Below are 23,198 nucleotides of genomic sequence, written 5' to 3' on the forward strand. Positions count from 1 at the left end.
GCATTTGGATAAAGCCTAACTGTTTCAAAATAGCATCCACTCTACCAAACCTTCACTAAGTTAATTAATATTTGCAAGTAATTGCTAGTGTTTAACCTCACATAGTCATGTCACTTACCAGAGGTAGTTGAATTCATCCGTGACTGTCTAAACGTCCATGCTTTATTCTACAGGATGTAGCAACACTCTTTCTTGTACTGAAATGGTGCCGTATACAGAATATATTTGCTAATGCCTCACCTCCTCTGTCTGGTTGTCTCATCAACTCCAGCACCATCCAGGACTTCTTGTTTTTGCCATGGTATTGACATTAAATGTGGAATGTGGCTTTGGGGTGATTATGCCTCTTGTGTCAGCCAGAGGGTTCTCTATTGTTTTCCATGATTTATTAGCACTTAGACCTCTATGTTGTTGACAGAATCCCCTTCTGTACTTTTTTAGCAAACTTAATACTACTGTGCAACGAGGCCAAACAATCTGCCATCAACAGCTTTCCACACGCATTCCGCTGCCAGTCTTTCCTCACTGGTATGTTAACGTTTCAGCGCTCCTTCTCTTGGGATTCCACCAAAAACACTTGTATTTGAGTTGATGTGTGCAACCTAGAGACAGCTGCGATTACATCGCCTGGAGTAAATGAAGCTCCTTACTCTGAACTGTAATGAGTTATTTATTTAGTTGAAGGGGCTACCGAGAGATGATCTGGAGATGGAGATCGGTCAAATTCCAGCCCTTTCTTTTTTCTTTTTTTTGGTCCTCTGGGAGAGAGAAAATGGCAGTATGGCACCAGGGAAGGCAGGGCACAGTATCAAATTGTTTCACGCAAGCTTCAGGGCAGTCATGGGCCAGATGTATCATTTTTTTCTGCACCGAATTACAACGTGAAAGATTTAACACACAGGCCTGATCAAGAAACAGGAGATGTGTTTTCGACAACTAACTCAACACTCACATTTGACAAGAACAAAATAGATTAGAGAAGACTTGCGAAGGTTTGCCCAACTTAACAAGATACCACCCAACAACAAAATTCAAAGAATTTGTCCGTTGAAAGAAATAGCTCACACAGAGCGCAGACAGCAGCCCGCTTGTTTGTGCAGTGATGATTAGCAAGGGGAAGTATTAAATTAAAGCAAGGCAGTCATTTTATGAGGCAAGCATGTATGAAGGTAATAGCATCCCAATAAATTAACGACCTCCCAATGCCTCCTGATGTGTTGCCACTCATCAGCTCCAGAGTGAACCGCTGATGCGTCCACTATGTGACCTCATCCCTTCGGTCTTTGGTATTCTTGCCCCCGGGGGGTTGTGCTGAGATGAGAGCTCGGGAGAGTGGTTGTTTGTGGAGGGACATGTGGTGTCGAGACGAAATGCATGTTATCATTACGTATAATATGTTCTGGTATGCTCTGAAGAGAGCGTATTTGGGTCAGTGTCTGGCGTGTGTCTGTGCTTTATGCATCTGCAGTGTGTGAGAGTTTCTCTTCTCTGAGGCTGTATACGTGGTTTCCCTCGACCACTTATCTTATGTCCATTCAGCTGTAAGTGTGGACACACCCTGCCTCTAGCCCAGACTGGGCATGGGGTGACAAGGTGCTCACTTTACATTTTAAATCAATCTTGGGTTGCCAGGGAGGGTGGGGGTGGGGGGGTGTCATCTCTACATGAACAACATGAGGCTGAAATAAAGCCTCTCAAAATGACTGCTCCTGTGGAAAAAAAGCAGTGGGAGCGAGAGCAGAAGGAAAGCAGTGCCATTTAGAGAGCCTAAATCATCCCCCGAACTATAAATCCACTGACCGCTCATCATTCAGCAGCATTTTTAAAAAGCCCTTAAAGGAAAACACTGAGTGAAATGAATATGCTGTCACCTCTCATTTGGGTCTGGCCCGCCGGCTCAATAAGAAAAGTGTTGTTCCCTGGAAGGCTGCGAGGCCCGAGCTGAGCTCTCAGGTTTAGGGTTTACCCCTGTCCCGCATTCTCAAGGCTTTTGAGGCCCGCGTCTCTCTTTTCCTCCCCCACGTCCCCCCAGACATGTCTGACAGGCTGAACTCGATGTGGGCTGCTCACCAGACTACAAAAATCATTCATCTGTGCCGTCAGACGGTCAAATCTGGATCTAATAAGTGGGAGCTCGCCTATTGATCCTATTCATGGGGAAGGCTGCTGCCAGCTGTCACCACTGGAGGGCTCTCTGGCTCAAGCTAGAAGCGGCTCATCGAGGACTTTGGTACTCTTTTGTTCAGAGTGGGAGACATAACGAACAAGCAGCGATGATTCACTTATTTGTGCTGCAGATCAGCTCAGGTGATTCAGTATTAAAAGAAGTCTAAAAGTTTTAAGAAAAGGTTTTTCTTCTTTTAATACAAAATGTGTTTGTATTAACCGTTAAGATACCTACCTGTGATTGGTCCAAAGACAACATGCTGTTTACAAATATCTGCAAGATGTTTGCTTCCTACTCTGAGCTGCCTTTGCGGGGGTTGTTTAGGTCAAAGACCACAGCAGCACCCTCCCTTTTCACCTGTGGCACAAACAAACATGTGAACAGGAAACACACACAGGGGGGGGGGGGGGCAGGACATTGTTTTCCTTGAAACACTCAAGTGAAGCAGAATGAAAGTACAGGCCGCAAAACACCACGAGAAAGGTCCTCACACAGCGAGTCATGTGAGAGTGAAAAAGAGGGACAGTGAGTCACAGTCACTTTTCAGGGTTGTGTTTATGTGTGGGTGAGGGCACTACCCCAAACGCCTAGGCAAAACCACAGCATTCCACGCCGGGTCTTAAAGAGACAGGGCGACGCTGTCATCATGGGTATTTGGGGAGTAAAGCGTTAACATATGGTGAGGGCTATTTGAGACGGCTGGTGAGACACACAGAAGCCAGTAGGTGGCCGTGCCAGCTCTCTGATTGCATTCTGACAGAAGACCTCAACATGTCAGCTTTTTAGAAAAACCAGGTTTAGAGATTTTTGTTTCAATTTGGCAAAGTCACAGGAGCTGATACAATGTACAAAAAAAAATATCTAAATTTCCCATTAGGATTTTTTGTATTCATAGCCAAGCAGACATTTAGTTGTGGCTTGTGTCATGCTACTCCTGAAAAAGGTTAGTTGAAGTTGACCTGTACCTGCATTGCAGCGATCCAGTGATAGAGGGCAGAGTTGAGCTGTGAAACAAGTGAGATAGCAGCAGTGTGTCATGTCAGGCTTGTGCTTACAACTTTTCTCAATAAGTTACAAACCTTTGAGTTGAGAAATGCTGAAAACTTGCTCCTTAACTAACTAAACTTGTATTTTTTTTGGCAAGTTACAAAAAATTATATATTTCTGCAGAAGTCAGATGACATAGATCTCTAATATTCTTGTATCAAGACCTTGGAGTTACTATTATATACAATTCGACAAAAGTCAACACCAGCGTTGGATTTCCAGTGTGGAAGTCAGAATTGTGAGGAGCAGCTTCTATCCATAGACAGCCAGCCGAGTGGGAGAGCGGTCTGACTGGTGAAGGGCCCAGATTGCGTGAAGAGGAAGCAAAACAGCTCGCTGCTTGGAAGAGAGAGAAACAAGATGAGAATGAGAGCAAGAAAACTAGAGAATTGTGTGGGTGTGAGGGAGGGAGGTGAGAGCATGGCAGTGGTGTGTTGACAATCGGGTGGTTAGAGAGAGGCTGAGGCTAGTGTATGGGAGAAAGAAGAAAGTGTGTTAGCACGGGGGTGTTTTACAGAGAGGGCTTCTGAGAAGGAAAGAGAGGATGCAGAGAAGGAAATGAAGTGAAGGTTTTGGAGGCAAAAAGAGAAACAGCCTGTTTCCTCCATAAAAATCCATGGGACAGTATGGACTTAACATCCTTGAACCATCAACTGAGCTCTAAAAATAGCTCGGTTTTCTGCACAGTAAGAGGAGGGAGTGGGAGTAGGGGTGAGTGAAGTGTGGGTGAGTGGGGGCGGCTGTCGGTTGGAAGTGGGAATCGGCGCATGAGACTGGGAGTAAAAAAGTTGGAGGGAAACAAAGAAACACCACCCTGCCAGACAGTGGTGATGAGAGACGGGCCGAGAGATTGCGTGGCTTTTTTGTGCATATGTGTGAGAGCGAGAGACAAAGATGGAGGGAGATGGAGAGTGGGAGTAAGAGAGTGATAGCGGAGTAGAGAGAACCCCAATCTGGAACGGAGTGTTCGCAGTAGCCTACTTTAACTTGGTAAACACTCTTTTGGAAATGTTTCTCTTCGTGCACATTGGATCATGTTTGGTGGGGCCATGAAAGACGTGTTCACCTGCTGACTGACTTGATAATTAGTCTAGTAACTAGATATTGCAGATTCAGATTTTTCTTACAAAACATGTGATGCTACAGCCTGCTCTCAGACATCAACACAGGATGTTACTGTATAGGGCCAGCGCTGCTCCTTTAGCCCCACATGCTGTCTTTGGTGCCCTGCAAACTGATCTGCCACCTGCTTGTAAAGGGTACGGAACTGAATCTCTCACCAGTTGGTCTCGTCTACACTTTGACGTGGCAGTGCAGTCTATGACTCACCCGATGAAGTCTTTAGATCACTAATACAGAGTGATGGCCTCCATCCTCCATCCTCCATCCTCCCTACTCGCCCAGCTGAATTTGCATTTCTGTATCAGGACAGCCTGCCTCCTTTAACCCAGAGACACTATGATTTAGTAGAGGATGAACTCAGAGAGGGTTTTGAGCCAAAATAGTCTGCCTTTACACCAAATGTGAATGCAGCGCAATACAATGCAGAGATCACTCGTCTTGTAGAACAGAAAGAAGTCTTTCCCAACTGCGACCACAATGCACCAGAAGGTGATAAATTCTGACGCTTTGTTGCCAGTTTGGACCCATGCTTGCAGTAACAAACATTCATGAGAGGGCTGCAGAGAGCTGTGAGGAAGCGCTGCATCCGACCACTTCAATTTCTCCACACACTGTGCCCTCTGAACACACAGCGATAATTCGTCCCAAACCTTCGGATGACAAACTCCTGACTCTGGCTCTTTTGTCTTCATTGTGAGCAAGGATTTTCGAAATTCTCAAGTCAGACCTCTCTGATACTTTCTGGACTATGTTCTGAAATGAGACTGTTTGCTTTCTTCTTTTCATTAGCAGTTACTTGTTTCTCATTATGTGAACATGGGTTTTACTTGACTTTGTGGGAGAGGTATTCAAGTTAATGTAGTAAAATATATTTACAATGTTTAGACAGTCAATTATTTACATATTTAATATTTAACAGTCCCCCTAGCTTCTGATTGGTTATTTCAGTCACATGTGAGTTACAAACCAGGAAGTGTTATCATGAAGCAGATCAGAACAGCAAATAGCATCCTGCTGCTTCTTCTCATAAAGGGTGATCCAACGACCACACATCGGACCGCCGCGATACACAAACGTTGCTCATGCAGAGGACACGCATTTGTAGCGTGCATATGAATTTGCTACACGTGGAGCGCTGAGCTAACCTACCTTGGCTATATCTCTGATAAACCGACAAAGTTACACAGCTACCAGTCACATTCAACTATTGAGGACGTGTGCCAGTGAGCAAACTTAACCACACAACTGGATTCATGGTAAGTGGAATCACACAACATACTGAAACTGTTAAATACACTTCAGATGACAGACATTGTTTCTAAGTTAAAATGCTGATATACGATGGCATTACAAGACTTTAAAAGACACTGGTTGCATGAAATAACAAGTGTGTAGCATATGCTAGTCGTGCAATCTATTGAAAGTGCCGCAGAGTGAAAATACAAACACTTGCTACTTCTAAAAGTGCACTCAGTTAATATGTTTTTTCTTTCGTTTTATTCAAACTTGTTGCTACTCCTTTGTCACCTGTGTGGGTTTAATACAACTAAGCATAAAATGTCTTTTTCAAATATTATATATATGGGGTATGTACCTGGGTCTGGTGGTAGAGAGGTGATGTACTGACGTATTTAAGACCAGACGCAGGACACAAGACAGACTGTGTTGAAAACCAGCCACTGACTAGCAGCTCCTTCTTCCCTCTCATCACCCTGATAAGCCGCCCTCTGCTGCCTGAACCACACACCTCATCACAGGCTGGATGGACTGAGCGAAGCCGACAGGTCTACTAACGCGCTGATGTTGTTATCAGTGTGAACACATCGGGGATGTAGTGGAGCTAATGACACCTCTTTCTCACAACAAGTGACCAGGGAAATCCTGAAATACTGCAAGGGCCTCAACCAGGTCCGTAACTTCTTCTCACATGAGATGAACTCACATCACTGAGCTGTTATTATGAGTGTGTAAGAGGTGGAGAGGGAATCACCAGAGCAGTATAGCCACTGTATTATATTTATTATGTCCCTTTCTGTGTTTTAATGAATATTAATAGGAATGCCAGTCGACTGAGCTAAGTCATTATAATTTTTTTCCAGACCGAGTCGCTCACGTCGCAAGATGGAATGCAAAGTCAAAAATCTCACCCCTCATCACGGCAGTTTCTGTTTTTCTTGTTGCTATCAACACTTCGTTTCTGGCATGCTCTCCCCCTGTCCTCCATGTCTTTCTCTCTCCCCATCTGTCTCGCTGATTGCTCTCCCTCTACTTGCCTCCGAGGCCTGCCTCTCCTCTTTCGCTCCAGCCTTCTCTCACTTCTCTAATGAGAGCGTGTGTTACACAGGCATTCAGAAAAACCTCCTCTGCTAATTACATGACAAGCATCTCGTTCTGGAACACTAATGAAGAGGAATAGCGAGCGGTAGACGCCACTGGAGTGGTGGTGTGTGTGTGTGTCTGTGTGTGTTTGGTGGGGAGGGGGTCATGCTGGCCACTGGGTCGGCGGGTGTTGTGTGTGTGTGTGTGTGTGTGTGTGTGTGTGTGTGTGTGTGTGTGTGTGTGTGTTGGAGGGTTGGGGGGGGGGGGGGGGGGAGTATTCTGGCGCCAGTCCAGCAGCTTATCAACCGGGGCATGTTGGACTCAGCATCTCGTTCTCTCCCTCCCTCCTCATCCTGCTTTTTTCCTTTCATCTTGCTACACTCATCTTCTTTTCTCCTCATAAAAGATCAGAAAAGGGCGTTATTTGCCCCAGCAACGTTGACTTTTACACGTATTAAAGATGGCATGATGTTCGAAAAGGACTCTGTTCTGTCAGTCTTTGAAGTTTGATGTAGAAATACATGCAAATACATGTTCTGTCACTGCTCACTGTCCTCTGTGCTGTGCTGGCTTTTTTTTGTCTCAGCGTAAAAGTGTACAAGTTTCAATAGCACAATCAGTTGGCCGTGGGCTTTGCCATTAATGAAATAAAACATTGACTGACAAAAGCTGCGGTGCATGCACACACGTAGCCTACAGATAAACCCACACACAAGAGGGGACGGAACAGGAAAAAGGGAGACAAGAGAGCGACCTAGGCAGAAATCCAGCGACACAGCGTGTGGTTTTGGAGGAACTTGTTCTGTCAAGAGGCACACATCGGAACAGAAGATCGCTGTCCCGTACCATCCCTCGTGAAACGCTTGAGAAACACAAACCATCTGGAGGCTATAGTGCACACTCTCGACCCATCAAATATTGAGGATGTTTGTCTGATTTACAGGTCCTATTTAGGACTGTTTGGACAACTTGGCTGAGGGATTGGTGCTTTAATTAAAGATAATATCAAAAGCTAATATTGCCCCCAAGACCTTTGCCTCACAGTCAACAGAGCAACAAAGTCACGGTTCTGCGGGTGAGGGTGAGAGTCTTAACCGCATACACATCTAAATGAATCTAGTCAGGCCTGACACAAAGGCCTCTCCATGTTCTTTATTTCACTGAGGTTACCGCCCCAATGTTCCCCCACTTTCTCTCTGCCGATGCCAATAGCAACGCAGGCTTTTTCAGGCCCAAGCCCACCGCGGTGATGGCATATTGATACTGTCATAAAATATTACATCCTCACTTTATTCATTAGAACTGTGCTTTAATCTAAAAATAACATGGGCAGGGAATAAAACAGAGTTTTCAGCAGCACACAGATTAGGCCTGTGCTTCTCTCACTGAGCACCATGGCTCGGAAACACTGAGGCCCAAAATAGATGTTCTTCTCATAAAGGGCTCCTTCTTTGTAGTCGGCATACAGCAACAACATCTGCAGGGCAGTTTCTATGGGGGGAACAGATTCGGGCAGGGTATCAAAGAGAGAGGCGATCTCCTGTGAGAAGCGGTGGGCGGAGGACTTCCATATTCTCTCTTTCTTTCTTTCTTTTTTTTTACTCTCTTGCTCTTTCCCTCTGTCTCTTGCTTCCAAAAAATCTGTAGCAATCAGGACGATGCTAATAAAAGACCATTAATATCACCTGTCAGCGCTATCTTTGGAAGATCCAAAACGAGAAAATGAGACAAAAGAATTCACAGTCTGGAGCTGCTCACGGAGATGCAGGGAACCAGTGGAGGACAGACAGCAGTATGGTTTGGTGTGCTGATTAGGATGACAGGACTCAATCAATGTCCCAAAGACAACACAAGGGCAACAGGACAGTCCGATTTATTATTACTGATGCATCATTTACAAAACCCTTGGTTTGTGGAATTTTTGTCTCAAAGTATATTTGCTCGGACAAAGTATAGCTTCAAATTGTTTCTCTTTATTTAGTGTTTCTGTCTCTTCTGAACAGATGGTAAGGATAAGGAACATGACCCCTGCATGACTCCAGATACTGTATATTTTAGGGTGGAGAATGAACCTGTCATGAAACCTTTCTGTCACCTCTCGGAGTCATACGGTCAAGATTCTAAACTCCTGGTGGTTTTAGGTGCAGGAATGTGGCATTGGACGCTGTCAACTATGGCTCAAACAAAGTCTAGAGAATAATTAGTTTGAGCATTATTTGAAAGATTTCAGATATCCAGGAAGAGATGGACCCGTATCAGTTCAACACAGAGCTGATGTAGATACAAGAACACTGTAAGACTTCGCTAAGCGAGTGATGGTGAGGGCCAAAAACCCCCGCACATCTTTTGACCGCTTTTACTGGCGGCGATGGCAAGGCGCTCACTATCTGTTTAATGCAAAACATGAGCGCAAGCCGGCGCGTAGACGGAGGCTCTGATCGGAAAAAGGTGGTGCCATAACGGGGGAGGTGAAAGGCGAGGGGGCAACGTGATGATAGTGGCTTCATGCGGAGCAGAAGTGTATCGAGGGCCTCGCCTTTGAACCGGCGAGCCGGCTAATTGAAACAGCATTGCCGGGGCACCGGCTGAAGATCTGGATCGCATTCATCCCCTGCTTTTATTCAATTTGGTCCCATCACAGGGGTGTGTCCCGCCGCTTTTTCTCTCCACATGGCAATAAGTCATACCATCGCCTTTTGCCCTCGACGTGTTGCCCATCTGTGTCCCCTGGGGGCCCCGTGTGCTGAGGCCCACATAACGCAGAGGGATTCAGACGAGGTCTTGAGAAAATGCAGGCTGCCTGCCACTGAGCCCCTTATGGTACTTCTTCACGCCTCTCACCTTGGACTTGACCCCCCTCGCCTCAGCTCTTCACTCTCACACACAAGCATACACACACACACACACACACACACACACCCTTACCCCAAGACTTTTAAGATTTACTGTTGAGAGCAGTGGCTGTCAGGAGGATTGAACCGTGCACTTTCTAATTCAAACAAATGCTGCACTGGGGTCACGGAATTATCATGGAGTCACAAGGTGTTTCAGATGACTCGCAAGTGTTGAGTGTTAGGCTGATAGAGAGAGAGAGAGGGAGAGGGAGAGAGAGACATATAAAGAGAGAAGCCACCATCTACGCTGTGATAGTAGCAATGCAGTGGAAAGCTTGCGACCTTACAGCGTAGAAATAAATAAACAAATAAAGCGATAAATAGGCAAATAGATAAAGCTCCACACTTACCTGGTTATCACCAACCTCTATCAGAGCAGGTGGATGTAGATCTTGCGTTGTACAGGGGGGGGGGGACTTCTCATTTCGCAGAAGAGTGGTCAACGTTTTCGTCGTAGCTTTAATCGGTGTCCCACATGCATTGGCTGTTGGTTGGGTTTAGAAGGTACAAGGTGGAGGATGATATGATAGTCAGCGATGTACAGTAAATACATATTCAAGAAGCAGATGCTTCTCATGTGCATTCTGGCGACACCTGAGACAAATTGATTTGACGGCAACACTTCTTCAAATGGTTGGTTTAAGGCTTGCTTGATACCATATTTCAGAGGTTCACCATGCAGGGACAATATGCCAGGAGATTTTTTACCAGCATCTTGACAATATTAGGGCTTGGCTGAGAAAACAAAAGGTTGACACACATGTCCAAAAATGGCAAAGTGATGTTTATAAATAAATATTTTTTTTTTCCAGTTGACAACATCACAGGAAGATCAGCCATTGTCATTAACATCACACCCACTCGCTGTCTGATGTTTTCCTCCCTCTTTCCTGTTATTTTTCCCAGTATAAGACTTTTGGCTCTCTGTGAGAGGAAAACAAACAAACAAATAAACTCTTAATTCAAATGTATCCTAAATTAAAACAACCACTTTTTTTTTAATTGAAACATAAACAAATAACAAGGAGAAAATGTGGATCTGGGTTATTTAATAAGAAATTATGAGCCTTCATTGTTTAAACTCCCCTGCACAGCACTTAATAAACGTACTAGCTGATACTGGATACATATACTTCCCCCACAGGATTTTGGGATATTACAGTAAAGCTGAAATTAGACTGGACAACTTTAGTCACACTAAACCCAGTATTGATCAGCTCAGGCTCTCCTGTCCACACCTGTTCGTTCTGTGGCTGCATGTGAACCAAAACTACACGTGCAAGTCCAAAGCTTACTCAAGAGGCGAGAAGAGGATTTGGAGAGGATCACCGTATGATTGAGGGAGGGACTAGAAGTGTGCATAATATTCCTTCCTCTGTGGGACTGGCTGCGAGCAGGTATACAGCATCTCTGCAGTCCACCGCTCAGCTGTCAACACTCAGCTGCCCGGCGCCTCCACAGGAAACTTCTCACACCGAAGTCGGTAAGTGCAAAGTGTTATTGTTCCAAAATGAACTGTTAAATACAACTAATACTACGAGAGGCTGCGTTATATTATCGACGCTTGTCGCTCCTTTGATGCATCAGGGTGAAAGTCTTGGCTTTAAAGTTTCTGTTTCTCTCGTCAGGAATTCGCATAAAGCGTGCAGCGCGCTTTTTTTCTTTTCTTTTTTTTTCATTGAGATGCGCCGTTTCATCTGTGCTTATTTTTTATTGTTGCGACCTTGCAGCAGCTTTCAAAACGCCACTTAAAGTAAAGTTGCATGCATTTATCTCTTTGTAAAATGAACTTTATTCCAATATTGTTACTTTTCCCGTGGGCTTGAAACTGCCTTCAAAAAGATCACTCAAAATATACAATGTATAAGTAGGATCTATTTATATACCAACATGAATAATTGGGGTTATATGAATGCTTCGCTCTTTTATTTAGCATTGATTTCTCCCCCCACCCCCCCACCCTGACATTTAAGTAGCTAAAGGTAGTGCATGCATTTGAATGACAGAACTGATTTGCACATTATTCACTTTGTGTATGCATACTTTCTGTTGCTATTCTGGAACAAGAGCGTCTGAATCTTTTTGAGCTGATGAACATCTGCAAGCATTGAGCAGTGGCGCATCTTCCCTCAGTCTGTCAGCAGCTGCCACAAACTAGCTTTGCCAAATTGCTTAACATATGAATGTGAGGAGGATGGGACCTGCCACTGCCCATATACACCATTCCTCCTCTAATGTAATCCTTCAGCTCGGTTCCCAGTCTCTTTTGTTGATGCTGCTTCAAGTGAACCATGTTAAGTGATAAGCAAAGTGTGTAGGAGGGGAGGAAGGAGAGGAAGGGGAAGGAGAAGAGGAGGAGAAATAGGAGGAGGAAGAGGTGAGACATATGAGAAGAAGAGGAGGAGGAGGAGGCAGTTTTTGCACAAGGAGAAGGGAGTGATATGTTGAGAGAGATGAGATGGAAATGTTAGGCTGACAAGCCTCTGGATGGATGGGTTTTCTTCAGCTGAAATCCTTTTCTTCCCACATAAATATCAGCGGCGTTTGATTTAAAAGAAATACACCAACACTCCTGTGAGCCCCTATAACCTAAATCAGATAAAGATCGGATGGGATGACATGTTTCACCCAAACCACAGTTCTAAACTGTGGCGCTGATGTTGCAGATTATTGAAACCAAGCTCAAATGTCTCACTCTCCCCGCTCTTTCTCTTTTTGAACCCCGTTCCTCTCCCTCCTCCTCTCTCTCCTCTCTCTCTCTCACACACCTATATATACACACACACATACACATAGTACATACCACACACACACACTTGCACAGAGTGTAAACAGCTTGTTATAGATAGGTCGCTTCACCCTGTCCCGTCTGTTTGCAGTGTTGATCCCTTCAGCAGGCCCTGCTTCTCCTGTCCGCAGCATCCGTGATGAGTTACTACATGGATCCAGTTTCTTCCTACCCGGCTCTTCACCCCTGTGACCGTCTGGGCGCAATGGTAAGTCCTCCCTCGTAAATTTTCTCCGTGTTAAGGCTACCTGCCACACAGCCGGCCAGGAATGAGCGTTTGTGTGTGTGTGTTAGCTGTAGTGCAGGAATGTATGCAGGAGCATATGAGCAGTGTGTGTGTTAGCAACTCTGGATACCATCACCTCACAGGAACAGAGTCTATCTTAACCTTTTTCCTGTTGGGTTTAGTCCACCAGAGTTGCACTCATAGTGCCCGTATCTGTACATGCTGTTCCCTATGATTTCGTCAAATGTTAGGAAACAGAGCTGTTGAACAAGACAAATTTCTGCAAGGCTGTGAAATCGCCCTTATGAACTGCTCCGTGTTGCGCAACCACCGCGCGCTAAGATGCACTTCTCTTTAGCGAGTAATATTGTAAATATTGAGACCTGCAGGCCTCCAACCTTGCCACTAACCAATCAAATTGGAGTCAGACCATCCCCACTGAATAACTCTTTTCTCAGCTAAGCCACCCGCGCAGTGCTTTGCAGCAGTCTGTTTGCAGGAACACCGAGGCTCTTAACGCTTTCCAAATGAGAGAGCTGAATACAGAGTCAGAGACAGTGGTAGCCGGGAACATTGGGATTCCTGTCAGATGAGCGTTTGAAGGGTGAAGGCCAAGGAGCGGCAAAATAAATGCCTCCATTTGTATGCAGAACGCCGGCACATTAGGATAAGAGACTGAGGTTATATGCAAATGGCAACCCCACCCTGGCCTGATAGAAAACATAGAAGGATACAGCTCCCTGCGTCCTAATTGGCTCAGGTGGTGGGGGTTGCCTTTGAAATTGAGACTACTGTATACCAGGGCAGACTTGGTCAAAAGGTGAACCTGGATCACCTAGCTCTATTCTCTTGAATTTACATGAATTATCAGCAAACAGCAGCATGGCCTGATGTGTTTTATTTTCTATGTAGTGATTGACAGCGTCTTATATGCTTCACAAAGACCGTATGCTGAGAACAGAGGGGGGAAATCAGGGATTTCAAGCCGCCAAGTAGCAATTAAAACGAAAATGCCAGAAGCCACTTCACTGCAAAGGTGATCTTTGTTCAGAAGAAATTATGCAGCACAGTGTGAGGCCTCCCTACTCTGGCATCTGTGACATAAGCAAGTCATTTTCATCAGAGCATTCTTAGCTTTGGTTTGGAATGGCATGCAGTCTGCCATAATTTGGACACACCAATGAAATGGCAGAGGGAAATGTAGTGCACTATGTGTAGGGAGGGATTTGAGACACATGCTAAGGACTTTTCTTTTATGGCAGGTGTTTAAATTTGTGACTGCAAAATAATCAGGAATAACAATAACGACAGCTCAGTTCCATAAAGATCCTAAGACGATACACACAACATGAGAGCCCTGGAACAGCATCGTTACTGACTACACCTGTGCTTTTCATTACACCTGTCTGCTACTTTTTAGACACTGCAGTTTCTTCTCATGAGGCGGCAGATAAACTAAACACGTGACATTGAATGAATGAATGTGTACAAGTACCGAATAATCATGTGGCATTGCATGAAAACAGTGAGTCACAGCTCAGAATAAAAAATGGTATCACATTTATTGGTTTTACCTATTTGATGTAGGTTTTATGTTCCCATATTGCAAAACTGACTTCCAAATAATGCAGCTTCCTACAAATATATGTTAATTTCACAAATATTTTGCCTGTAAATAAACTCCTATTCTAATGGGTGTATGTGTGCAAAATTGATCATAGCAGTAGTAGTGTTGAAGACCATTGCTGGTGTCTACGTTTTGCTGTTTTCACTATAGAACTACAGGGGTCGAAAACGGCAACAAAGAAAAGAAAAATCAAGCTGATAAAAATAAAATAAGTGACGCTTATTTTATTGTTTAGTCAAGATGGGGAAGATGAAGATTGAATTATGTCAATATCACTCAAATATATGTAATTTATGGACTGGAGATGCATATGAAAATGGACAATACCAAAAAAATGTGTACAGTGCAGCATTTATACTATTACTAAGTTCAAATTAAAAAGGCATACAAAGTTATCCAAATTATGTATCAACCCTTTACATTGGAAGTTATTCTACACTTGAACTGATCAAATAGTATCATGGTGTCGATGTTATCCTCACTGTTATCTATGCCAGTCTTTCTGTCTAATCCATGTGGCTCCCTCCATGCCTTACTCCCCCCCCCCCCCTTGCTGACTGGATTGATAGGAGAAGGCAGCATCCCACGCAAACGCAAACCTCTACAGAACCTCGTAAACTGGCCTCCCCGATCCTCTGGTCGTGTTTGCCATCCATAAAGCTGGCCGGCTACTGATAAATGCTGCAGTGCTTAAACAGGAGCTGCTTATCAGATCAGCAGTCACTCTGTCAGCCAGTGTGTCAGTTACAAATATGACATATAGCATATGACAGTCTGACAGTAAGACTAGCTGAAGCATTGCTTTTAGTGTCTTTTTGCATGTCACAAATATAAAATGATCAAGTCTTGCTCTTAAATCTTAAAAACCTTTGTGAAATGAGCATCTACTCTATAGCAGATAACAAATGTGGAGAATACATTGCAACGTAATTGTTAAAAAAATATTTAAAAAACAATTTTTGTAACCCGTATTTAACATGTTAAGTTAAAAGGAGCACAATTTCTCACACACTCTTGTGAGAAAAATGCCAATCCCCTGTTCACATCACTTTCAAACAGAAGCGTCCAACAATATCTATTGAGTTTCTCGTTTGTTGTCGAATGAAGGCTTTGATATGCTAAAAATGGCCGAGTGGCTATCTTCCTCCCTACTATCTCTTGTATACACAAATAATTTCATATCTGTCCTGGCTCTCCTGTCAAGTGCCGACTTTAGACTTCCCTTTTGGTGCGACCTCTTACGTGAACATTGCTGTGATAAGCGGGATAAATCAACACGGCAAAAGATAAACTGAATGAGTCAAATTTAGCCGCGACGGTTATCTGTGCGGGAAAACAATGGAAAAAAAATTGTCATCAAAATCCAAGGTTGCGCGGTCGGCCAAAGCTGAAGTTTGATCAGTTGTTTTCAGCATAGCACGTTGAGGCAGATATAACCAAGCATCAACTGTTCAATAATATACAGTATTCCTGTATTCCATGCTGCCCAGTTAATTTAGGCTAAACCGTTCTGTGTGTTGTTTCTCTCCAGAGGCATGGTGGAGGTGTGGCATTGGGACCCCACACCCACCTACCAGGTGTGGTTCACCCTCAGCAGCAGTACTACCCATCGCAGCCCCTTTACTTCCAGGACAAACCCCTGCAGGAGGTGCCCAACGGACATGACCTGTGCCCTACAGGTAAGACATGGACATATACAAGTCTGACCTCAAATGTGCTACCAGGCAAAATGCGTATTTCATCATAGTTAATACTTACATGTATCCTGTATTTAATAAGATTTATGTTATTCTGCAAAAATAAAAGAACCCCCACACTTTACCTTATTTTTTATTCATACTGTACATGCTTCAATATATAATGATAAGACAATAGTCAATAGTTCATTGTGAATAAACAGCTCAAAGAAAACAAAAGACTTTGTTTTAACTGGAATGCTGAATGGGCAATCATTCGCACTCAATCTGCGATGTTGACGCACACATTTAAACTTCCTCATTGAGTTGTTTTAGAACGCACCCACTGGCTCGACTTGGCCTGTTGCTCTGTGTCTGCTGCAGAAGGGATGTTGGTGATGCTGACCCTGAGGGCAATGCCTTTACCAGATACCCCCTCTCTCTCTCTTTTACTCTCCGTCTCTCTCCCTCTTTTTTCTTCTGAGGACAACCAAATGCTGTGCATTTTTCTTCTTCCAATCCTCTCTTTCTATTTTTTTTCCTTTCATTTTTTTTTCATATGAGTTTTATTTTAAACTGGAACATTCCTTCCAGTGCATTTCCCTGTGTTTGACTCTGGCCTCTTCTCCTCCTCAAAAGTGATTGATGCTGGTGGACTGGGACGCACGCCACGGGAGTAGGGTAGGGGTGCTGGGGGGCACAAGCTTTCTTCCGTCACCTCCCTGAGCTGGATGCAGGGGGCAAGACAGGGGTCTAAAGGGCGGCCATCTTTTTCCCAAGCTTCTGGTTTGGTCTCTGGAGAGGTGGAGGGGGCCTGAGTGTACATATGTGTGTGTGTGTGTGTGTGTGTGTGTGTGTGTGTGTGTGTGTGAGTATGAGAGGGAGTCAGGATTTGATGGGATTTGCTGATGTTTGTTGCCAGAGACACACTCCTTTGGAGCCCTCTCTTCATTGCTCCCAGCGCTAAACCGTTGACATAAACATTGCTGAGTGGAAAAAAATGACCGAGCGTTGACCTTTTTTTTTTTTTTTTCTCATCCCTCTCCTAAGTCCTATGCAGACCACAGGTCTCAGAGCCTTCTAGCCACCTGGATATGTTGTTAGAGTCATTTAGCTCTTGTTGGTGGTGTCATATAGAGCTACTGAGGTTTTCGTGCTACCAGGAAATGGCGTTATGAGTCTGTGCTCACCTTAAAAGCAGCCAAATAACCTCTGACACGGTCTCAAACTCTGCAGCCGTTGCTTTGACTCATTTCTGTCAAACTGAAAACATGGCTTCCCCTTTAATATTTTGAACTTGCAGTTTCAGAACACGCATTCAATTTGTATATAATTCGAGATGCGGGCACAAACTATTTCATCTTCCTCCTGCCGTGAAAATGATTTGGCAACTGGGAGATTTCTGCTTTGAAGTAATATGTGCGCACCATTCATTTTCTAACCACTGAGGTTGTGCCAGTCTAGTAATTATGATTATTTGCTCACTAACAAGTGTGTTATGTAACCAACTAGGACACATATTAGACATTCAACTGAGGATTTGCTGGGAATACCATGATATAATGAGTTTTATTAAGGTGAAGTAAAATGGTCATCAGCAGCAATACATTCATGAAAACAAATAGTGTAAATACAAACTCATCTTGCTATATTCCTTAAACCTGCAATACCGGATTTGTTTTTGTCCACTTTGGGGCAGTAGACCGAGTTGTGGACACAACATTGACATATCATCACCTTTCACCACTCGAGACTGCAAACTTGATAGCAGTTACTTATAGTTACTTATTTGCCCATCGAGCATTTATCATTCATCATCCATTCATGTGGAGTCGTGTTTCAGGCCACCTGGCGAATGCAAGTCCAGTAGTCACTCTCTTTTAGCTCTGTTTTTGGCCTCTACCAACCCCTGAGGGAAACATCTGGCTCTTTGACTGCTAAATTCTCCGCTATAGCGGAGAATTTAGCAGTCTGTATGTAATAGTAGTGTAGTCTGTATGTAGTATGTTCACCAGCTAGTTGCTAACTGCTGTTTGGTGCTGAACAGGTGGTGCACAATGGGTTTTACAGCTTTTTTGGTGAAAACAGCTGCCTGCTGCAGCCGAAAATAGATAAAACAATAACCTGGAAGTCACTGTAATGCCTGGTAAAAACCGAGGGGAGCTGCAGACACTGGTGATAATTCTCTGGAGGTTCATCACTATGAGTGACCCCTTTCACATTGCCACATTTTTATTTGATGTATTTTTTCCATGAAAAATATTGATTATAGCCGCTTTAAGTTTAAACCAGACTGACATAAAAATCAAGATATGATAAAGATAATACTTTTTAGCTCCACATGTAAGTACTTAGTTGACAACATTCCTAACTTTCTAACAAATTTGATCCACTGTCTTGGATATCGGGGTTGATATATATTCTGTTTAACTTTTAAAGTGCACGTAAGTTATTCAATTTTACAACTCAAGTCACTTCTTCGAGAATGGATTGGGTGTTGTTAAAATGAAATGTGCTAGTGTGAGAAAGAAATAGTACAGAGCAGATGTTAGACGGGGATGTTGGATGTGAAAGGACCATTGCATGTTTGGCCCAGCGGCTAATGTCACACACACTGCTTCCTGACAACAGCCATGCCATGGTGATGTTTACACTAACCCAGCTCTCCTCTTCACTATCCAACACTCAAACCACAGGGCCTGTTGTAAACTCCCATTGTGGAAATCACTATCTGTGTGTGTGTGTGTCTGGGAAAAAACGGAGTGTGTATTTCTGCCTAGTATCTCAGTGAAATCCAGGCACAGATATCACACACATGCATACACACTCCACCAACATCCTGCAGTGATGCACACTCCACATATTCATTCATTAAATTCACACCCTGCACTCTGGTGTGTATTGTATTACAGCATCCTCCCATTCAGTAAAGCAGGCATACGCACATACACACACACAAGCAGACACACACGCACAATCCCAGATACTCATGAGTTCACTGTACATTTAAACATGCCCTCCCATTTAGAACACGCATACACAGCTGTGATCTGGCACTCAGGGACCATTGGCCTGTGTTTTATTTGATGTGATTTGACAGCTGGACAGTTGGAAGAGGAGGGGAACGGGGTGGGAAGCAAAGGAGAGTGGGCGGAATACAGTTTGAAGAGAGAAGACGGATAAAGAGAGGGATAAGTCGCAGGACTGAGACTGGGGTTGGTGGGAGGAGAGGAGACGAGGGGAGGAGGATCTGGGATGTGGAGCCTTCAGGGGAGGGAGAGAGAGGGGGGCTTCGCCTCTGATGAGGGGCACGTCCTCACGGGCGCAGGCCCATTTTTTATTTCAAAAAGTAAACAGGCAGCCTGTGGGGGTCCGGGGGGTTATGGGAAAGAAGGAAACAGTGATGCTAATCAGGCCGGCGCACACTTCCCCCTCAGACAATAAAACAAAACAAGAGTGGAAACACGGAAAAACAGCAGACAACTGTGGAGGAATGGGCTGCCATGGTCCTAGATTTGAACTGCATAGTGTGATGACAGTTCTGAGGCAAGAGGTGTTAGTCAATAAACAGAGGAAAAAGGTAATCGGTTACGACTACACTGCACATTGAAGTATTTTTAGCAATCTCAACTATTTGAGTTTCCACATTAGACTTCTAAGAAGCGGTTGCATTGTGCATTGAAATCGGCAATTACAGTAAAATCACTCTGGAATTTCTACCCCATAACTCAAAGCACTGTTTTCCTTAACTGTAAAAAAAAAAAAAAAAAGCATTTCAAAGAGTAATTTCTGGTAAGTATACTCTTTCATTTGATGAGTCATTTATTGGAGTGTTTTTCTAAATAAATGCCCTTGACCTTTAAAGGCCCTGGCAGACCGTCGCCCATTGACCGGCCGTCGTCTGTGGCCCTAGTGTTTGCTGTATGTTCCTCACCGTTGGCACTAGTCTGCCGTTTTTTGTGGCTCTTTGGTCGATTGAGCGAAAGTGGTGTCAAAATGGTAGGCAAAGGTTTTACGGTTTCCCTTTTGAACGACGAATACAGACTACACGGACTACACAGACTTAAAATACAGACTTTCCTCTAATGCAGGCACTGGATGTACGTGCTCATTGGCCGTTGGCTGTACTATTTGTGGTGTGCTCAAGTGCAACGCAATGCCAGTATTTAGTGTGGTAAGTTCCTCTTGATAGCACCGTGACTCATTACAAACCACTTCAGTTGGACAACATGCTGTTCTGAAACGCATACAATCACTGACGGCTGATGATGCAACAGATGCCAGCTCATCAGGAAAGGTGGCGCTTTAATGAATCCTAAGAGAGACCTCCCATTGTTAATCGTGAGCTTAGCAATATTATAACAATGTTAACTACAATGAGTGTACACCGGTAACGGTAAGAGGGAATACCTCTTACTGTTTCTCGTAATGTGCGGTAATTGTTGAATCAAGTATAGTACCTATATTAGTAGGTGAAGGTCAATTCTTCCCTATTATCACTCACTAGAAACAACATACAACAAGCAGCAGCTATATAACCAAAGCCAGATCATTATCTTTTCAGAGTGTACAGTGCTGGTGAGTGTTTCTACTGTGTACTTTTTAATGTACAACCTTCAGTTATTTAATGAGAAATGAATTAAAACCGCAGACTGATGTATTTTCCCCTCAGCTACGGGGACTAGTGGAGCTTTATCTGAGAGCGTGGTGGTAACAGAGGGGAGGGAGGGCAAGACGAGAAGAGGGAGGTCTGGGAGGCAGAGAGACTCGGAGGGGGGTGGGGATAATTGAATTATCTGCACAATGGAGTGATGGGGGGCACGTGGTGCCGCTAATGGAGGAAGAGATGTCCTTTTTAGCGAAGCTAATTGTACAGAAAAGAGCTGAGCCTTTGTTCAGGGAGGCCCTGCGACTTTGCACTTACATGCACACAATTTAGTCGAGCGGACACACACTGACACACACACACACACACACACACACACGCACATATGTGTTTTTATGACTTTTGGAGACTTTACATTCACTTACATTCATTTACTGGATATATACCCAACCAGCCTAATCCTAACCCTAGCCGTTACCCTAACCTTCACCTAAACCTAAGCTTTAACCAAGTCTTCCCTAAAATGTGATTTTGTCCCAAAAAAAGAAAGGGAGTCCCCACAATATGTAATCAGATTTATATCCCCACGACATGGGTAAAACATGCACACACGCGTGTGTGTGCACACACACAGGGATACACCACTCCTGTCCCAGCTAACCCTCTGATCTCAGCAGGAGTGCATTCAGCCTGTGGCACTTCAGACATCATCCGCCACAGATAGAGCTGAGACTGAGCTACTAGACATAGACCACAAGGACCCCACTGTTTTACTGTCTGCTGTCTCTTTCTGTCTGTGTTTCTGTGTGTGTGTGTGTGTGAGTGAGTGTGCGCTTGAGTATGTGTAAATGAGATTGATTACACGCTAAATACTGTATCCACGCAACATACCGAACCTGTGAGGCCATGCCCATTGTCCAAGATGTTTCGCACTTCGTCTCAGCTAAGTCATCATGTCAGAGTTCATGTTTGTGAATGTGAAAGAAAGCGTCGCGTTGAAATCAAAATACTCTTGTGACTTGCAGCGAGGGCACCGGCATCAAAGACAAATGTCACTCGACAGCTGTATGGATTGCTCTAAATCTAATAACCTTTCAGTTAACTCTGTGAAAAGTAGCAGGTGCAACGGCTACGTCTAGGCAGGCAGACAACACAGATGTGCCAGCGACACACTCAGACAGCGAGCTGCAGAGAGCAGCGAGGAGAGAGAAAGCTGCTTTAGCGAGAGGGCTGCTATGCTGCAACGCAAAATGAGTAACTGTCAAAACCATGGCAACAGCATGTGCCAGGTGAGGAAAAGGAGACACTGGAACCAAAACTTGTTTGATACGTCCTCACGTGTATACTGGTACACATGCTGGCGGATTGTTTTATGTTTTATCTAAATAGGAAATTACACAGTTTGTTTCAACAATAGTTGTGTTTTTTTAAGTTGGTATTGTGCAAAACTTTGACACAAGCTGTTCCTACGGTTGACATCGAGATCACTATGGCGAGAAACTGAATGTTTAATAGTAAAACATGTTTTATTATGGAAATTATTTTCCTAATGTCAGTGTCCTGTTAATGAAAATGTGTTTGTCTTCGAGGTCATTGTACACCAGGCTGTGTCAGGGTGATGGAAATGGTCATTGCTCTGAGAGACAGATCAGTAACACAGTGTTCTGGGATACAAGAACAGAATATATAGTCAGATGTTTTCTGGAAACAGTAACTCAAAGCTTTGCCGGCATATTGCCCGCTTACAATTACGATTTATAACTGTTCAGCTTTTATCATAACGGTTCTACTATGCATTCTGAAATGAATCAGTAAAAATACACTTTAAATGCTTTCTTATAATACTAATCAAACAGGCATGTAAAGAAGGGAAGATGGGCGGAAGAAAACCCAAACTCAAGTGGGCTACAGTGACGACGGCCCAGATATTAGTCAGCAACGCCATTAAACCCCTAATGGCTGCCCTTAGGCGCAAAAGGACCAGGGCTGTCCTTTTAAGAACAGATAGGAGGGAGTTCATTAACAGAAAACAAAGAGGTCCAGTCAGAGAGAGTGACTGACTGACTGAGATGAAGTGAGAGGTACACTTCCCCCTTCCATTCTTCTCCTCCATCACCCCCTCTTCTTTGCCCCTCGTGAGGCAGCTCCTCTCACCACAGAACCCACCAGCACTCTTCCCAGACGAGGCTCCTATCAGGCCAATGAAACCTGATCCAGGGCTGCTAATGGAGCCGGTGAAGTACCACCGGTTGAAAAATCCATGTGTGATCAATATCCCTGGCTCCCCAGCCTCCACGCATACACGCGTACAGTATGCATGCAGACGTATCATATTGATGTGCATCATAGGTTGTGCCGTATGACTCACTAAACAAGATATGATACGGTTGCGTCTATGGAAAAAGTGGGCTTGCTTCATTAATGAACAAAAGACTGCACTAACCCTACAGTATTGCTCGCTGGAACTCCATTTTTGTGCACTTGGTTGAAAGCAGCATGGTTCCAGAGGAGTGGGAATTACTATTATAATCTGTTATAACAGTGTTTGGTTACCATGGGAGGTGTTCCTGCATAGCAAAGGTTTTGATCAGAGTGTAGCCTTGCTGTGGCTAAAAAGCTCAATCTTTCTCTTGTATTTTCCATTTTTCAGTGGCAGAACAAATTCCTGATTCAATTTCCAGTAAGGCATGGCCATTGTTCCTGATTACTGTAGATAAGACAGCACA

This window comes from Anarhichas minor, unplaced genomic scaffold, assembly GCF_050575085.1.
Source record: "Anarhichas minor isolate MPS153535 unplaced genomic scaffold, ASM5057508v1 ptg000026l, whole genome shotgun sequence".
In the NCBI taxonomy this organism is placed as follows: domain Eukaryota; kingdom Metazoa; phylum Chordata; class Actinopteri; order Perciformes; family Anarhichadidae; genus Anarhichas; species Anarhichas minor.